The following is a 6882-nucleotide window of genomic DNA, read 5'->3' as shown; positions in this document are numbered from 1 at the left end:
GGTGTCACAATCTCGTAAATGGGCAACCCCACTAGGTGTATATCACGCCAATTTCATGTGATTTGCATATTTTGTTTACATCGTACACTTGATAACATCCTCACGTGGAAGTTCTCTGCCAGTGGAAAGTCTTTTCTCATGGATAAAAAACATAAATCAAAATGAGTGAGCAGTACTTGGACAAAGAAAAAGAAAAAAAAAAAAAAAAAAAACAGGCTCAAAGAAGAGAGCCTGAATGGCACCTCTTTGTCAGGAAAAAAAACAGTCCTGGCACTCCTCTTCACTCTGGCATCCAAATTGTGAACAAAGAAGTCGCCATTTAATCTACACCTGTCGTATTTAAGGTTAGAAACAAAGTTTCCTCTCAATAAGCGCAAACCAGCCCTGGTACAAAAACATAGGCAATCGTCTTGAATCATATGAAATCATGAATAAACTTACCCGATGGAACTCATTCAGCGCTAAGGGTATTTCTTAAACTGTCTGTCGATTCGCTGTTTTGCTTTTCAGAAGTTTTTCCAGCTTTACCTTTTTTGCTGCGGGTTTTCCTTTACCAACTTTGCCCATTACTCAACGTTCATCAGAGCGAGATAAAAACAACCTGAGTGCTATGCAATGCTTTTCCCAGGAAAATCTTGATCCATTGTCATTGACACCAGGTCCCATCTTCCCATTGGTTCGCTGTTTCAGGAGGCGCTTCTTGTTTACAAACCTTTAGGAGCTAAAATCTTGCATTTCATTTTGAGAGATATACATCCATTCTGAGCGAATTTTTTGGGACTTGACCGATTTTCGTGAGATTTCGCCAAAACATACCAGGGATAATGAGGAACGAAAGTATGTCAGGAAATTTTGATATTTGAAATATTTTTGACGTGGCGTCCATTCACGCAACAATTCTCGCATATTTTACGCTACTCTAACTTTAGATGCGGATATTTAGTCAACCAATCAGACATCAGCTGAGACGCTTGGAATCAACAAAGAAAAGAACAAGGCAATAAGGTAGGCCCATTTTATTTCAAAAGAAGACATTTTTTTCTCTCTTTTAAGGCAAACCGATAACATCCCATACAAACCTTTATAAATATAAAACGTTGCGCAACACGGTAAGAGTCACGTCCGCTTTTCTAGAAGTGAGCTTGGGCTGCCTGTGCTCCAGCATATCAGTGCATAACATAACAACGCATCTAGGTGCGCGGGGATCTCGTATTCCGCCGATTGCGTTCATTGTTTTGCTAAAGATCCCTGCGCGTGGCGAACGAACGTTAATTTCCATGTGGTTTCTAAATAAATGGAGAGATCATCGGGCCTTGAGCCGAATTCAGAATTAATTTTAGCTCGTCGCAAAGGGGAAATTCCATGATATGTCCAAGAGGATTAGAAGCAAGGTTGATAGTATGAAATCCGGCAAGATAATTACGAAAGACGTGATGAAAATGTACTTAAGGGCCCACCACATTTTATCAACGGCTTTTTCCGCATGAAAATGAGAAGAAAAATATGCCTTTGGAATGAGTTCAATTGTCTATGTAAATCATTCGTGATTGTGAAGTTCTTAACCCAATCATTGTGTTTCAAGTACATCTCGAAATGCAACAGCTCTTGTAGGATCTTACTGTTGAAAATGCACCAACACGTTTCCTAATTAATCAGCTCCTTTATTCTAAGAATCACTCCGCTTAAACTTCAGGCTTAACTACAGCATCAACCGACACGAGCGCATGCAGGATCGCTATATTTAACTAAGTAGCTACGTGATACCTAGGAGTACAAAGTACATTCTGGGAAATCGAGTGAAGTCATTCCCGGTCATACACAACAGAGAACAATAACAACTAAACGAATAAGGCATTGTTCACGGTTCCCGACATTACATCACAATCTTACATTACCGCTATTGTCGTTACCTCGATTGAAATCCCTTCCATTTATAAATCACCATATAACCAGGCGAGATATTACAAAACTAAAGGAATAATGCCGATTTATTATCCAATCTTGCTTCGCAGAGTGCAAATAACGCGCACAACTCGTAAAAATACTGTAGTAATATCTTATGATCACATGATGTATCAATTTGCAGAAATATGAAACCCGATTCGCGGTAAGACAGGTGGTGTAATAATTCAATATGGACAAAATAAACGTGTTGTATTTACTAAAAATACTTAGTTTTTATTAACCGAGCGGGACGTCTGTATGGGAAAACCTTCGTCGCCACTACAGACCGAACGCAGTGAGGTCTGTACCAGCGACCGAGGTCAAGATTTATCCATACAGACCGACCTAGCTCGGTTGTTAAGATGTTTATTATATGGTTGTGTCTTACATGCCAATTTTTTATATTCTTTGTACCTTTTTTTTTCTAGACCGGTCTGGATGCCGGTCTGGATGGGAAAATCTAGACTGTTTTTAATATTGATTTCAGCCAATCAAATTCGTGAATTCGGTAGTTCCCAGTCCTTGTGAGACACAGCCATATAATAATTAGCGATACTACACAATAAAACGTCTAATAAGATATATATTTATATTTTCTGATAAGGTAAAAGAAATTTTTGCAAAGATTTTGGAGAAATCGTCATTTCAGTTAAACATTTCAAAATGGTATATCACCAAAACTTGTGGCCTTCTTTAATTTCTCAAAACTTATACAAAATATTTCTCAAAATAGCAATTTAAGGAGAGATACTATTTTGCGAAATGGACTATTTTCATCTTTCAATATAACGATGTCTTTCTTTTTTTATCATAAAAATACGTGTAAACATTACAGGAACATTACATTATAGTACTTTCCCGAAGATGATGGTAACCTCCTCTTTCACTATTCATACGAAACTAATTTCGCAAAGTAGTCATATGTTAGTCTCCACTGGCTGAGAGCCTGCAATTCCCCCAACAGGCTGTAGATAAGGGGAAGTTTAACAAAACGAGACTCCTTTATAGTACATTAGATTGTTACCAATATCCACACATTCCAACATATCTTTCTGTCGTTACTTCCACAGCATTGATTTCAAGGGCTAATGGCGTTCACTTTAACCAGGAGGTGCCTTTATTGGTCCATTGCTGCGATCGTTTTTACCTTATTACTCTTATCGCTTCTTGTATTCACTCCACCAAGGTCCAGGTGAGTTTCAGGATAAAGAAATCCTTGATTTGTCCCACGCTCGTGACAAAGACAGAAAACACCTTTCTATATTTCTTCACCAAGCTCAAAACTTACCATCTTTCTTAATCTTTACAAATCCTTGATTGCTTGGTGGAAGTCTTAGCTATACCTATGTTACACTTGTACCAAATTTCAGATCAAAATGGAATTGTGGTGAAATCAGTATCGAGAGATTTTTCTGATGTATACAACATGGTATGAACGAGAAAATCTTGCTTCCTCATGCAGCAGAATAGTCACTTGTAGTTTCAAAGCATATATAGTGGTTGTTCTGATGATATTGTAAATTTATATTGTAAACTTACAATATTGTAAAAATACAATATTATTACAATATTAATATTGTAAACTTAATATTCGTGGTAAGGTGCTGAGCTTTTGTCGTAACCTTCCTTCCAGGAATAGGAAAAGAAAAAAAAACAAAGTTAATTTATCTTTCCGTAGCATTCGATTTCCATTTTTCTCACAAGAAGAATCTGCATGAGCTTGGCCCGAGATGTCAGGTGTTCTTGACATTTAAGTATCAACACTAACACCATTCCTTATCACATTTTAGATGATCGAGTGGTGTTGTGCTCTCAAAATACTGGTTTCATGGCTATAAAGGCGCGAGAGTAGCGGGAATGACCGATGTGACTTTTCAGGAGAATATTTTACAGGAACATGGATCGTCCCACTGGATCCTGCTTTAAAGGTATAGTCCAGGTTCACCCCACCTCTCCCTCCCCTCCCCAATAAGGTATGAATTGTCAATCATTTCTTAGAGTGTCGAGGTATATCCCTTCTCTAATGTTACCTGCGTGGTTCTTCTTGTTACTTTATTTTAGTCTTATCTAGATTAACACTTACTAGTTAAAAAAGTGATCATCTTAGAGAAACTCGCCCGATCAACTTCATCTATTTTCCTTATTTAGTATGTTACTCGTTATCTAGTATATTACTCGATACCCCTTTTTGACCGTACGAATCGCACTCACTATAGAAATGAAAAGTCTATAAAGAGTCGATTATCACGCACAAATAACCTAGTGGTTTAAAGACAGAAGCTTCAATTGTACTGTTATCGATCTTTTGATGAAAATCCAACCGTTCAAAAGCGATGAACACTTAACACGACGTTCCCTGTGAAACAAATTAAAGTGAATTTTGTCATTCATGTTTTCCGTGCTCAGAATTCATTACTGTTTTTCAAATTTAGACGTACAAAAGCGAAATACAAGAACCTTAGGCAGAACACGCTTGATATTCGAGGTAAACTGGTGAGCTTCTGTCTTTATCATTCTCCCAGAGATAGGAAGAAGATGACCAGAATGTCTAACCATTTGCGGATGTCATAGCAAAGGCGGCACAATTTCCTTAGTTATTTTAAGACCGTGAGTATTGGTATGGTAGGCTAATACCCCTCTCCCTCCCCTCCCGAAAGGGTATGAATGGTTGATCATTTCCAAGAGTGTTTCGAGGTAGCTCCCCTCTCTAATGTCACCTTTTTGTTACTTAAATTTCGACATCTGTAAAGTGCTCTTCCAACTAGCTACTAAATCTTTATCGCCCGTAAAAATTATTCCCCAAAGAAATTGATGAAGTAGATTTATTCATTGGGCATCGCGATTATTTTCTAAAAATTTCTGAAATATAAAATGGCTTATTCCTTGCAAAAAAAAAAAAATGACAAGGATTTTAAAACTGCGTTGATAATCCGTTGATAATGTCACCAATTTCTGTTTCCTGACTGGAAAAAACATGATTTCCTGCTAAAATATTTATAAAAATGTTTGAAAAAAAATTGGACACTACACTTTCGATATAAAGCTCCTTAAATTAAATCTTCAACATTTACTTGGGCTACCTGACGTATCACCGTTCAAAAGTAAATTACATATAATTTGCTCAGTTTGCGTAATCAATTAGTACTGAGCTTTTGAAAAAAAAAATGGTCAAACCATTGCATGGTTGGATTCCTTAACTATTGGCTTTCGAGAAGTTTTTGAACTGTTAAACGTTCATGAACACGACTTTATGAACTGTCCTGTCTCAAGCTAGGGTGCGTTCTTTACAGAAATGTTGCATGCGTGGACAACAGCTGAGTGCCTCAAGTTTAGCTCGCAAATGGCTTCCTCTTTGTACACGGTGGCAATTGACATTTACGAGCTTGAATTAGTCCAGTTCATTTCGTTACGGGGTTTCATTTGACTCGTGGCTATTTGGTTGTGGAAGATTGTGGCCAATTTCCGAAATCAAATGTCACGTTGTTGCCAGTCAACATAAAAGAAGCCTACTTAGACACGTCTTCAAAGCCATTGTTTCTCATCCATTTCCTGGTCTCGTTAAGAGATTCGCTGGCGCTTTCACCGCGGTACAAGTGTTTGTAGAAACAAGTCATGAACTTCTCTGTGGCTGCGTCATCTAAGGCCCACCGTGCCGCTAACACTGAGCGAGCCGGATCCTAAGAACGCTCGGGCGATTCCAATAATTCCCTCGGATCTTATCTGCCCACGAGCACTGTGACAACAGCTAAGTACCACCAGTTTAGCTCGCAGCTTAGTTCGTGAAATGTCCGCCATCGTCAAGAGGTAGACATCCTCTCGTGGAACATAGTTAGGGGGACAGTCAGGGGAAAGGACAATCTCTCCTCTTTCAGCATTATCATGGGCAGCTAAATGGATGAGACTCACTGAATGAATCGCTTGAAGTACCGCCTGCTTTGTCGCGTGTTCTCCAATCAAAGGCTTTACCCCAAGAAGTCTTCCAAGCATCTCTGCTTCCTTTCTTGCACAAGGCAATGACGTTATAATCATGCGTCTTCCCTTGTAAATCACCTCTCCAACCTCAGGATCTCCCACTATTAGTGCATCTGTTTGATTGTGATACTCTGGAGGACTGTCCTGAATAAGTTTGAGTGTCGTCAAAAATGGAACGATGCGAAACTTGGAGAACTTAGATAAATACTTTCCCCCTTTGTCAATCAAGGCCGCAAATGGCACCTGGTACAAAGAAGAATCAGGGACAATTATCATCTCAGGCTCCTTCAGCAAATCGGCCACGGGAGCGATGATTATCTTGTGACACAAGTCAAGATTTTTCTTGACGTGGTTGTCATGACAATCACGCAAGAGCGCCCGGTTTTTATAATGAAGTAACATCGATTCGGTGTTATCTAGAGATCGATCTTCACAATTCTGTTCGGGTAAAATGCCAAGGCCACGAAAGCTTTTTGTAAAAAACTCATCCAAGTCAGGTACTAATCCGGTCTCCACGTTTTTTTCCAGGCTAACTTCTTTTTCTGTAAAAAGAATAGCTCCTGTAGCTTTGAGAATCCAGTACCGTACATCCTTTTCTCCAACAGAGATGTAGAGGCATGCAGGGCTTCTTTCCTTGGCGACAATGTTTTGAATATCACACCAAGATTTTGGATTACCAGAGATTGGCTCTTCAACAGAGTACCAAGCTGCCATCAACTCGGCTAAGCCTCTTGCTCGTCGCAGCTCCTCGACATAGAGGGCGTCCTGTAGTTTTCCGGTCTTAGAAAGCAACCGACTGAGCAACTTGTAGGGAGAGGCGCCATGCTCCTCTAAAAATGATGTTTTAAACTGATCGCTGTCTTAAAGAGAACCTCGCAAAGTGTCGAATACTTCAATGCTTTGGAAAAGAAACGAACAGGCTTCTTTAGTGTCGAATTGTAATAGCTTCATCACCGATAGGTTACA

The sequence above is a fragment of the Stylophora pistillata genome, chromosome 4 (assembly GCF_964205215.1).
Source record: "Stylophora pistillata chromosome 4, jaStyPist1.2, whole genome shotgun sequence".
NCBI classification, from domain to species: domain Eukaryota; kingdom Metazoa; phylum Cnidaria; class Anthozoa; order Scleractinia; family Pocilloporidae; genus Stylophora; species Stylophora pistillata.
Note: the sequence above shows the minus strand (reverse complement) of the source record.